We start from the raw sequence: 12912 nt of genomic DNA, 5'->3' as shown, positions 1-12912 counted from the left end.
ATGATAGTTCTATTTTTAGTTTTTTGAGGAACCTCCATACTGTTTTCCATAATGGCTGCACCAATTTACTTTTCCACCAACAGTGTAGGAGGGTTCCCTTTTCTGCACATCCTCACAAACATTTGTTATCTGTGGTCTTTTTGTTGATAGCCATTCTGACACGTATGAGGAAATATCTCACTGTGGGTTTGATTTGCATTTCTCAGATGTGAATCCCTTACTTTTTCCATTAATTTAAAATGAAAGAAGTGGGAAATATTTAGCAGTGTTTAAAATTTAGTCTCCTATATTTCAGTTTGGCAGTCTCAATAGAAACAAAATACTGTATTTTGTGTTATGCAGTTCTCTGGCAATTTTTGAGGACGAATAAAATAAAATTACTGAGAAAGTTAGTGTCTGAAACCACCTGAAATAATTTCCCTAGCCTTCATTTTACATAAACCAGCTGCACATATTTTCATTAAAGGCAAAAATTTTCACTTTCAAAAGTAGCACAAAGGGGCTTCCCTGGTGGTGCAGGGGTTAAGAATCCGCCTGCCAATTCAGGGGACACGGGTTCAATCCCTGGTCCGGGAAGATCCCACATGCCGCAGAGCAACTAAGCCCGTGCGTCACAACTACTGAACCTGCGCTCCAGAGCCCGTGAGCCACGACTACTGAGCTCACGTGCTGCAACTCCGGAAGTCTGCGTGCCTAGAGCCCATTCTCCGCAACAAGAGAAGCCACCGCAGTGAGAAGCCCACACACCGCAGCGAAGAGTAGCCCCTGCTGCCCGCAACTAGAGAAAACCTGCGTGCAGCAACGAAGACCCAACACAGCCCCAAAAATTAATTAATTAATTAATTATTTTTTTAAAAAGTAGCACGAGGGGGTATTCTGCCGAGAGTTAACTGCATACGGTGTAGACTGTGTGAAGAAAATGCTCTCAGTTTTCAAAAGTAATGAAAATATTTGTTTTATTAGCTGTATAATATATTTGTGAGGAAAAATCATATTCTTACAAATCAAATAAAGTACTGATCACGGGCAAAGTGATTTCAAACAAATTGAGAGTTTCATTGGTGTCTTAACATCTTCAGATAATTTTGGACTAGACATGATTTCTTTGTCTTGTTTCAGTAGATTTGAGGAATAGAGCTCATTAATGCTGAAGTGAAAGCAAGGAAAGTAACTCTTCAGAATTTCTGGAAGAGCCCCAAATTGACGGTGGTTGGGTTCCAACGATAACGTACCTCACACATGATTCCCAGACTGTGGAACCAGATAGCTCAGGTTCAGATCCTTTCTCATACTAGTTGTGTGACGTTGGGCCACTTAACTTCTCTGTGCCTCAGTCTCCTCATCTGTAGAATGGATGGTGCCCACCCCACAGCATTGTAATAAGTATCAAAAGAGCTAATATATGTAAAATGCTCAGGATAATGCCCACACATAGTAAGCTGCAACAGAAGTGTTGGTGATGATGATGATTATGATGATGATGATTTTCACATAGGTTTTCCATTTTAATAAGGTTGGAAATGGGGCTTTTCATGTTTGTAAGGGGCAAATTCTATGTGTGAATATTAACAGTAAATCATTACCATAGACAGTGCAATCATTCATCCAGCCATATTCCTGAAATGATGGATTATGGTGGATAGTAGATGGTTAAATAGCACCCCCTATTGGATAACATATGGATTGCAGAACACTCAACAACGTAAATTGTTCCTGAAAAACGTTTCTATTTTTATAAATCTGGGGGTTTTATGGTTATAAAAGCAATGAGTGTTATAAACAAAAATACATAAATATATCATTTTAAAGTGAAAATTTTTAGTTGGTTTACCCTCCTGTCCAGAAAAAGTAACAGTAATAATAATAGCTAACTCCCGTTTGCTGGGAGTTTGCTATGTGCCAGTAAGTGTTTCACACCCACCCTATGAGGTGTGTACCACTATCGCCTGCATATAGATGAGAAGACTGGGGCACAAAGAAGTTGAGCAGCTTGCTTAAGCCCACACAGTCCCTGAGTGGCAAAGCCTCACGCCACCCAGTTTGACACCAGAGACAGTACTGTTTATAACAGCCACTCATTAGAGTTTGGGAGATATTCCTCCAGAAGTTTCCTTCTTTCTCTCCTCTCCTTGCCCTCAAAAACATCCAAACCACTGCCAGTTCTCTCCCAAGCTGTAGTGAAATGACCCTCGTGTAAGTTGTCACGTTCTCACTAGTAAACCAAATTGACAGCAGTGCGGTAAAGAGATGATAGTAAAACAAGCACTGAACAGAAAATCAGGTAGTCTGAGTTCTGGTTCTTGCTGACCCTGTATTTCCCCTCTAATCCTCATCCAATCTCTTCTCCCTGGTTTATGCAACCTTTTAATTATCGCTACTCTCTCTCTCCATTTTCCTTCCTCAGCCAACTGTAATTTCCCTTCTACCTAGTGATGTGATGGCCAAAGTTTAACAACCAACTCTCTGAAGAAAAAAAAAATCCTTGATATATAGTATTTGCCAATTTCTATGGGGTAGCTACTCTCCCATGGCTGATTTCCAGGTACCAATTTGATGTGAACACAGAGTTAGGAAGAATATATATAATCACCTGTCTCAAGCTAGTAAGAGCACACCACTGCATCTACTCCCAATATCCTACTAAAACTGCTCTCACAAAGGTCACCAGTAAGCTATTTGTCAAATTCAATGGATATCATTGGCCTCTTTGTGGCACTAGATACTTCCATGAAGCTTTCTACTCTCTTGGCTTCTATAAAGATGTTAAATTCCAGTGCCAAAGACCACCAGGAACACACTGATATTCAAATAAAGTTAGATTTACTGACTCACTGCAGCTAGGGAGGTTGTACACCATGAGGATGTCTCAGTGAGAGGGTGTTGGGGGGCTAGTAATAAGATTTAGGCTTACACTGGGTGATTTTGAAGAGGATTCAAGGAAGTGGGTGTTTTGTTCTGAGTTACATTATGTCAGGAAGAATTGCATGGTGTTTTTGTTTTTTCTGCATTCAAATCTAATCATGGAGTGGTCTTGATTTTGTCTTGTTCTACCACAATTACAGAGTAACCTTGTCTGGTGTTAATAGTCTGTGAAATTAGTTATGCTCGGCATTGGATCGTCATGGCCTAGCTATTGGTTGCCAGGCCAACTACCAGCTGTCAGAGATTTTTTTTTCTCTCATGCTAGTTCTCCATTGCATCTTTCCAGCCACCCCTTCCCTGTCTCCTTAATGTGCTAGTCTTCCTGTGCCCCCTGCCTTCATCCAGGGTTGGGTTCTCTGGGCTTCTTTCCTTGCACCACTCTTCTGTTCCTTCTGTACATTTGCTTTGAGTTACATCATCCACTTTCATGATTTCAACCCCTACCTACATACTCATGACTTGAAAATACATATCTCCAGTCCATACTTTTCCTCTGTGCTTCACACCTTTAGACCAACTTCCAGCAAGATGGTACCACCCGGATTCTCCCTCAGACGACTGAACCTCAACCCGTGCAGAGTTCAAATGGCCCTCTCTTCCCTAAACCATTAGCTTCTTCCTGTAGCACCCCCATCACCTTGGTCACCAAAATTAAAACTCCAAGATCATCCTTGACTCTTTCTTGTTTATCCAGTATATATGCAGTATTGAAAGCTTTGCCACCTACTTTACCTCCCAAATATTTCCGCAATGCAGACTCTCTGCTCCATCCCTGCCCCTCCTGCTCTGCTTCATTTGTCTTTACTGCCACGCTGCCTCCTCACTGCTCTCCCTGTTTCCAGCTCTGGACACGCCCCACCCTCCCTAATCCGTCTTCCACAGGACTACTAACATGATGCAGCTACACATGAACCTGACCCTGACACTCTCCTCCAGGCCCCCTTCACTGCTACTCCATCACCTCTGTGATCAAGAAGGAGATTTCCAAAAGTGACACACAAATTCCTCCATGGTCTGACCCCTGTGAGCCTATCCAGCTTCATCTGTCACCTCTGCTTCTTTTACACTTTCTGCTCTTTTTTTAAATTTCTCACGTACAGTAGACTATTTTTGCCTTTCTGATGTTATTTCTGGAATACCTGTCTTTCCAATCCCCACCCTATTCACCCATTTAGTTCCTGCTGCTCTTTTAAGATCTGCTTCAGACCACATGTCTTCCAACAAGATGGCCCTGAATCTTGGCATATTCCCTACCTTCCCGCCTCCGATCTAAGGTAACTGTGTGTTCTTTCCCTGTGCTCCCAGAAGACTTGAAGCATATGTAGTAATCATGCTGTTTTATAATCATCTTTTTCTTGTCCCCATTAGACGGTGAGATTCTTGAGGCAAGTGACCATTCTCCTATTTGCCTTGTATCCCCAGCACCTCTTCTAATACAGGTGTTAAGTGATTGTTTGATGAATACATAAATGGATGAATGGCTATGTCAATAGCTACCTGTGAGCCTTGGTGTCTCTGAGCCTCAATATATTCACTTATTTATTGAGGTGGTTAAAAAAATGAACTGTAGGGAAACTTATAGCTCTAAAAGGCTATGAAAGTATAGATAAATGAAAAAATGCTAAGAATCAAATTGGAAAAAAAATTATTCAGAACAGTAGATGGCAGTAGAACATTGTTATTCAGTATAGCATTTGCAAGACAAAATTGACTAAATGACCATAGAGAAACTAATAGTCCCATAGTATGATTTTCAGGATGATTCTATAACTTCAGTTAATACACTATATCCATATTGCTTCATTAAATGTAACACGCGTACCATACTGATGTAAAATGTTAATGACAGAGGAAATCGGTAGGAGTTTATGGGAAATCTGTACTGTTGCAATTTTTCTGTAAATCTGAAACTGTTCCAAAAATACTTTAGATTTTTCAATACCTCTATATTGCTTGGTAAATAATTTTCCTCATAAGAAAATGAAAATTCCAATATCAATCATTTTCCTCATATAAAATTAAATATGAAAACCCTAAAATCAATAATTAATCTTCAAATTTTAAAAATGTTTTTAGGTATCCAGTGTCGACTGAAAAAAAAAAAGCACAACCTAAAAGCTGAGAGTTATGTTTTACTTGGGGCATTACTGAGGACGTAAGCCTGAGGTGCAGCCTCTAAGATCGCTCTGAGGGACTGTTAGAAAGAGGTAAGGGAGGAGTCGCAACAGTAAACAAAGGATGTTGCTGCCATCACCCCATCAGCCACTGAAGCCACCCTCACCCAAAGTGCACCCTGAGAGGATTCAAGATAGAGAAAAACAGGATAATGGCCCTAGATAGTTAAGGTGCACATCAAAGGAATGATTTCATTAGGCCTAGACTCTTCCCATACACAGAAAAGCACTGAATTCATTAACTTGAGATGTCTGGTTTTTCTTTAATTAGCAGTAATCTTTTGATGTTTAATTACCTGATTGTTTGGTTCTTTTGTTTGTTTGCTTGCTTGCAAAAACTCTTATATATCCTGGCTCCTCCCTTACCTCAAAATATTTTGATATATCTCTTCTTTCTATTTCTCTTTTTTTCTGTATGGACACACACATATCACACATATACATTATATGGATTACATATTTTTTGATTTTTACAAAATGAGGATCAAGCTCTAAATATAACTTGGTGTCCTGTTTTTTTATTTGCTAAGTAAAAATATGAATATTTGGAAGTTCTTGATACACCTTGCCAAGTGGCTTTTCTGTTTACAATTTCCATAACCTCCTGATTTGTCCTACCTCCGCTACCTTTGATTATTTTCTCTGTTTGGATCTTTACATTTCTGTATAATACTGAGTATTATATTTATTCGTCCAGGAAATATCCGTTGAGTTCCACTCATACACACTGCACTGTGCCAGGAAATAGTCTAGAGATGCGGAGAGGCCATGGCCCCATAGCCACCCACTCGGTGCTTGGGCTTTGCAGAAGATACTTACACCAAGTGATGCTGCTGAATCCAGCCCTGGGTGCTGTCCTAGGGGTGTAGGAGCAGAGTGCAGTGTGAATCACCGATGGCCCTGGAGCAGTCAGCACAATTTTTTTTTTTTTAAAATGGATGTGTGTTTTTATTTTATTTTATTTATTTATATTTGGCTGCGTTGGGTCTTCGTTGCTACGCACGGGCCTTCTCTAGTTGTGGTGAGCGGGGGCTACTCTCCGTTGCGGTGCGCATGCTTCTCATTGCGGTGGCTTCTCTTGTTGCGGAGGACGAGCTCTAGGCAGGCGGGCCTCAGTAGTTGTGGCACACAGGCTCAGTAGTTGTGGCTTGCTGGCTCTAGAGTGCAGGCTCAGTAGTTGTGGCGCACGGGCTTAGTTGCTCCGCGGCATGTGGGATCTTCCCGGACCAGGGCTTGAACCCGTGTCCCTTTCATTGGCAGGTGGATTCTTAACCACTGCGCCACCAGGGAAGTCCCAGCACAATTATTAAGAGTGGGACATAAGGCTTGTTTCAGGTCTGTTTGTGCTCTGTGCCTGATTATAACTCAATTCCTATTTTAAGCCCTTCCCTGGGACTAGTGTACCAACATTCCAAAAGGGACTTGTTGACAGCCTTCCACTGAGTTGGAACAACTAACATTCGCTTAAAATTGCTACGTTCCAAGAGCTCCACCAAGTTATCATACAAGTCATATCTCTTTAAATTCTCACAACGATCTATGAGTTAGAAGCTGTTATGCCCATTTGGGACTTCCCTGGTGGCACAGAGGTTAAGGATCCGCCTGCCAATGCAGGGGACACGGGTTCGAGCCCTGGTCCGCGAAGATCCCACATGCCACGGAGCAACTAAGCCTGTGCGCCACAACTACTGAGCCTGTGCTCCAGAGCCTGTGAGCCACAACTCCTGAAGCCCGGGCGCCTTAGAGCCCATGCTCCGCAACAAGAGAAGCCACCACAATAAGAATCCCACGCACCGCAACGAAGAGTAGCCCCCGCTCACCACAACTAGAGAAAGCCCGCGCACAGCAACAAAGACCCAACGCAGCCAAAAATAAACTAATTAAATAAATAAATTAAAAAGAAAAAAGATTGCTCGGCAGCTTGCTGTTAGAGCTAGGATAAGGCCAGACCAACCTTCTTAGTCTAAGACCTCAGCACCACTGTGCAAATAATAATAATAGCACCTAACCCTTCTCTAGCACTTACTATGTGCCAGTCCCCGTTTTAAAGACCCATTCATTTCTCTTATCCTCACAATATCATGAGCAATGTACAACTATCACTTCTTCTACAGATGAGGAAACTGAGGCACAGAGAGGTTAATGACTTTCCCCAGATAACACAGTAAGTGGCAGAGCTGGGCGTCAAGCCCAGACATTTTGCTGCAGAGCCTGCACAATTAACTCCTGAAAAGCAGTTTTAGTGTGCATATTCTTAAATTTATTGGCACACATTTGAAATCTGTAGAGCATAGCCAGTTGTCAGTATATATTTTAAGACTCTAGTTCGCTCTCCAAACCAATTCGAGAGTACGCTTGCTCTCACGCTCTCTCTCTCTCTCCCCCTCCCTCTCCCTCCCCCTCCTCCCCCCGACCCCCCCCCCCCCCCCAGTACAAAGGAGATTATTGTGCTCCTGGGAGATCACTAAAATGCAAGTCAGCCTGGAAATTTTCCTATAATTATTCAGCTAAGACCTAAATGTGTAATACATGCTCTCAAAATGCACTTTTAAAAAATACACTTGCAAGATAGGGAAGAGGATGAGAAAGCACAGACCTAGGCTGAGTAAGGTTTTATTAAAAATTACACAGACTTGCTTCTTTAGCAAACTGAAGGCATATCAGAGTTGTATTAAAATTCACAGACTTGTTACTTTAACAAATTGAAGCGACCATCAACGTTTAGAAGACTTTTTATATTTAAAATTTCCACATTTCACTCTGTTTCTGAAATGGACATTTTGTTTTATTTGGAGTTTTCTGTGAGTTCTTTCCTGCTTACGTTTGACCCACTAGGTGAGGTCACCTCAGCCCAGCCCATAATGACTTTTCAGAGCCCGCTTGGTCTTGCTTGCTGCCTCTACACGGGTGTCCATGTCATCTCCCAAACCGACCTTAAAAACCTCCAAGGGAAGGTTTATACTGTTCTGTATTCCTGCAATGACTACTTAATCTACCAGCCTCCATTACTCTCTTTTTTTTTTTTTTTTTAATTTTTGGCTGCGTTGGGTCTTCGTTGCTGCGCGCGGGCTTTCTCTAGTTGCGGCAAGCGGGGGCTATTCTTCCTTGTAGTACGCAGACTTCTCGTTGTGGTGGCTTCTCTTGTTGCAGAGCACAGGCTCTAGGTGCGTGGGCTTCCGTAGTTGTGGCATGTGGCCTCAGTAGTTGTGGCGCACGGGCTTAGTTGCTCCGCGGCATGTGGGATCTTCCCAGACCATGGCTTGAACCCGTGTCCCCTGCATTCACAGGTGGATTCTTAACCACTGCACCACCAGGGGAGCCCTCCATCACTCTTGATTTCAGGAGATATAACCACCAAATAAATTGGATCATCATATGGATAGAGATAAAAATGGGAAATGGTGTGACATGGTCATAAAGTTTGGCTTGCGCAACAATTTTTTCGATACTTGCAGACACTGTTTTACCTTATTCGCTTTTCATTATGCATCATAATTCCATGGTATAAAGTAACCACAGTTAAGTCAACCATTCTCCTATTGATGGGTATTTAGGTTGTTACCAGCTTTCTGCCACAACAAACATCCCCTTGTGTATTTCTGCAAATATTTCCTTGGGATAAATCTCTATCAGTGGAAATACTGGATCAAAGATAACATTGCAAACTGACTGGTATTAACAAATTGCCCTCCCAAATGGTGGCACCCATTTTTATTTCCACTAAAAGCACACGGAGTTCTGACAAATGCTTGCCAACATCGTGTTTTATAAATGTCGTCATTTTTGCCAGTCCGATAAGGGAAAAAATAGGCATCTCCTTGATTTGATTTTCCGCTTATTTTAAGTGAGTTGGAACATGTATATTGGACATTTGTATTTCTTAGTGATTTAAAATTAAGATTCTGCATAGCACTGACATTAGGGTAAGTGCTACTCAGAGCAGAAGATATGGAGGAGTAACCTCTCCCTTATCTGAATTTGTAGTCAGTGCCCAAAGACCCCTGCCCTTTCAGTGTTGTTTGCTGGTTGTTTCTTGTAAGATTTACAGTCGTCCCTCATTATCCACGGAGACTTGGTTCCAGGAACCCCACAGATGCCAAAACCCGCGGATGCTCAAGTCCCTTGTGTAAAGTGGTGCAGTGAAATCAGCCCCCCGTATCTGCAGATGTAGAAACCCAGGGATACACAGGGGTGGCTGTAAGTGAGGCTGCAACCTGACTGAGCCCCTTCATAAAATGACTTCACTTGCCTCAAGTTACTGATGTAGTTAAAAAAAAAAAAAAAAAAAAAGCAACAGAACTGGGTGTAACCTCACCCAGTCAAGACTCATTTGCTTCCAACAAAATCCAAACTCCTTTCTGAGACCTAAAAGCCTTGCATGATCTGGCCCTTGCTACTCTTACCAACCCCATCTGCTGCCACGTTGCCTCTGCTCCCCAGGTTCTTGGCGTCCTTGCTGTCCCTCCAACATGCCCAGCACGTCACTGTCCCAAAGCCTTTGCAGCTATTCTTCCCTCCGCCTGGAGCACACCTCCTTAAGCTCTTCCCATGCTCACCACCCTCTTATCCCTCAGGCTTTAATTCATTTCCCATCTTAACTAGGCACCCCACGCCCACCCCATTAATCTAACACATCACCCTGTTTATTTCATTTAATATGGTTTGTGTGTAGAGGGTCCCCGAGACCAGGCTCAGACTCAGTGATTCACTACAAGGAATCACAGGGCTCAGAATAGCTATTATACTCAGGGTTGTGGCTTATTAAAGTGAAAGGATACAGAACAAAATCAGCAAAGGAAAAAGGTGCATGGGTGAAGTCCAGGAGAAACTGGATGCATGTTTCCAGCTCCGCTTCCAGCAGAGTCACATGAAGATGCCCTTCATTCTCCCAGTAACAATGTGTGACAACACGGGTGCACTGTTGCCAATTAGGGAAGTGCTCCTGAGCCTTTGTGTCCAGGGTTTTTATTGAGTGTCAGTCACATAGACTTGCAGTGCCCACGTGGCTGACTTACTACTCAGTTTCCAGCTCACCTGTCTGCAGCTCACCTGTGTCAAACTGACACAGCATGGCCAAGGCCTCAGGCATCTGAAAACACTCTTATCAGGCAGGATATTGCAAGGACTCAGAGATTATCTCCTGGGAGATGGTCAAAGGCCACTCCCCCTGAAAACAGGACTTTCTTTGGAACATGCAGGGTTTGAACAACCTGGGCCTGTTAAGCTAACCTCTTACTGTGCAGTCTGAAATGTCCTTGTTCATTTATTCATTGCTTGTTGACTATCTTCCCTATTAGAAGATGGTTCCATGAAGACAGAAAGACCTTGTCTGTGTCCCCCTATGCTGCACAGCCCAGCATCTGGCACAGACAGTCACTCAATAGATACTTGCTGAATGAATAAATAGATGAGTAAATGGAACATTTGAATAAGTATTTACAAGTTCCTCTTACCTCAGCTTCTTATAGGAATTTTGTCACACTTATACACATTGAGAGCTTGGAAGAAAGCCATAAAACGTAACATCTTCACAAAGAAAAACAAGCCTCTAAAGTTAAGTCCTCATTAGCATAAAATTCCAAGCATTCCTTCAAGCAATGTTTTAATTTCATAATTATTTGACTTGGCGTGAAAATTCTATCTAAATATGTCAGGGGTTTAAAAAATAATTTTGGCTTTTTAATGAATCTCACTTTATTGCAGAGCCTGCCTTTCTCAAATTACAGTAATAATTCTACTGTAATGTTTTCTGAAATGTTTATGAATTCCTTTAACTTACATTTCAGTAGCATCTTAATCTTTTGAACTTCCTGATGTGGAAATATCTTTTTATCTAATGTATTAATTTCTTGCAATGTATTCCAGCAGAGTAAAAAAAAATCCTTCAATAAATAAGTTTCCAATTTAGAACATTTCTGCTTTAGGGGGAGCGGTGTTTTATGATTACATCCCCTGATGCGTAGTTTTTGCTGTCTGCTCTGCCCACTAATTATAAATGATGGGAGAACTCACAAACATGTAACAGATAAAAATGATTTAAAATCCCTGTATCTGTTTCTTTCATTTAAAAATGCTGCTAAGAAGACATTTATGATTACTCAGGATTCAGGCATGAACCATGGAGTGAACTGGTCATACATGACAGGACAATTTGTTTCCTGGACTAATGATTTCCTAAAGCTAATATGATGCTGGAGTATGACTATATTGGAAAGTTCATAGCTTCTTCAGCATTAAGGCACAACAGAAAGTGAATTATTTAACGGATGATGCTTATGGTAGGGTGATGACACAGAGATAAATAATTTCAACTGTATTCATTTTGTGGGAATCTTTGTTTTGAGATGAAAATGGTTATTAGAGAAAAAGAAAACAAGATGTGAGGATATATCTATACCTGTATCTGTATGCTCTGTAGATTTGCACAATCAGAATAATAATAAATCCTGCTGTAGTCGAATAAAACCTACTGCGAACAATACATTTAAGCTCTAACTAAAGCCACAGTCTCATGATATTCACATTGCTCCTGTTTAGGCAAGTGTGGGTCCCTTGTTTTTCGAAAAATTATCACTCTGCCCTGGTAAGCCAAATACTGATACAGTAGATTCTATACTAACCATAGACTTTGAAAATAATAAGAATCAGTTGGGTGCTTATTAAAATCACAACTTTCTAGGCTTCATGCCTATAGAAAATGTTTCTGTAGGAAGGGAGAGTGTGTCAAATTTATCTTCCAAATGTTATGCTGGGCCAACAGGAAATGGCCTCGGCAAACCAGACCATATGGTCACTAACAGTAGGTCTGGGTGTATACTTACCAAGAATTCCATGTGATTCTTGTGGAGAGAGAATGGGAATGCCCCTGAGGAAATTAATTGTCTCCCTCTGTCTCTGGGGACCTAGAGTACTTCTAGGAAGAGTTTCTACCCAGAGGGAACAATCTGCTCTGTCACAAAGAAGGGCATCTTACAGGGAGAGGGTGCAAACATCCTGGCTCACCTGGATCCCCAGGGAAAGGGGACTTTCAATGCTAAAACCAAGTCCTGGGCAAATGGGGACCTTATCGCCTACCATGGAGAACCAGGCAAAGTAGCTTTTCCAGAGACTTCAGAATGGGAGAAGCCAATAGAAGGAAAAGTGTGTGAAATATTAGGTCCAGCCTCCCGCTGGTCTCCCTACTCAAGGTTGTTTTAATAGAAGAGGGGCTTCAGTTCTCATGAATTCATTTCATCCCAAGACCTCCTCAGAGGTCAGCTGGGATTGGTTACTATCTGCTTGGGCACTTTATCTCACTTAGAAGAAAGTTTATCTCACTTAGAAGGAGGAAGCCCTCACGGCCTAATTCAGAGCGGAAGAGAAAGAGAGCCTGAGGTTCAAGGGATCTGATACAATTGGAAGTCCTTATTGAGGGAGGCAGGGGAAATCGCCTCTTTAATAGGGGCCCCTGGAAGGCCGGGGTCCAGGGACGTGTTGGGGGAAATACATACCCAGACCACTGATGGGGATTCAGAGGGAAGTCAGAGGGACGAAGTGTGTGACCAGAGAGGTGCGAAGATGGGGTGTAGGGGCTAAGGAGGGGAGAGGTCACTGGAGAAAGAATTGAGAGGGAGATGAAGGACCACAGTAGGGCAAATTAAAGAGCCAGCGCTAGGGGGCGTCTGCACTGCGCGCATGCGCCTGAGAAAGGGGCTGTCAAAAGTACAGCTGGGGAGCAAGGAGCAGCGCAGCTCCTGGGAAGAGTTCCTTAGCTCTGCGATGGGGTGGCAGCTCTCAGCTGCTACAGACTGCAGAAGCAGGGATTTCCACCCTTGCC

Source organism: Balaenoptera acutorostrata, chromosome 14 (assembly GCF_949987535.1).
Source record: "Balaenoptera acutorostrata chromosome 14, mBalAcu1.1, whole genome shotgun sequence".
In the NCBI taxonomy this organism is placed as follows: Eukaryota; Metazoa; Chordata; class Mammalia; order Artiodactyla; family Balaenopteridae; genus Balaenoptera; species Balaenoptera acutorostrata.
This window is presented reverse-complemented; position numbering follows the sequence as displayed.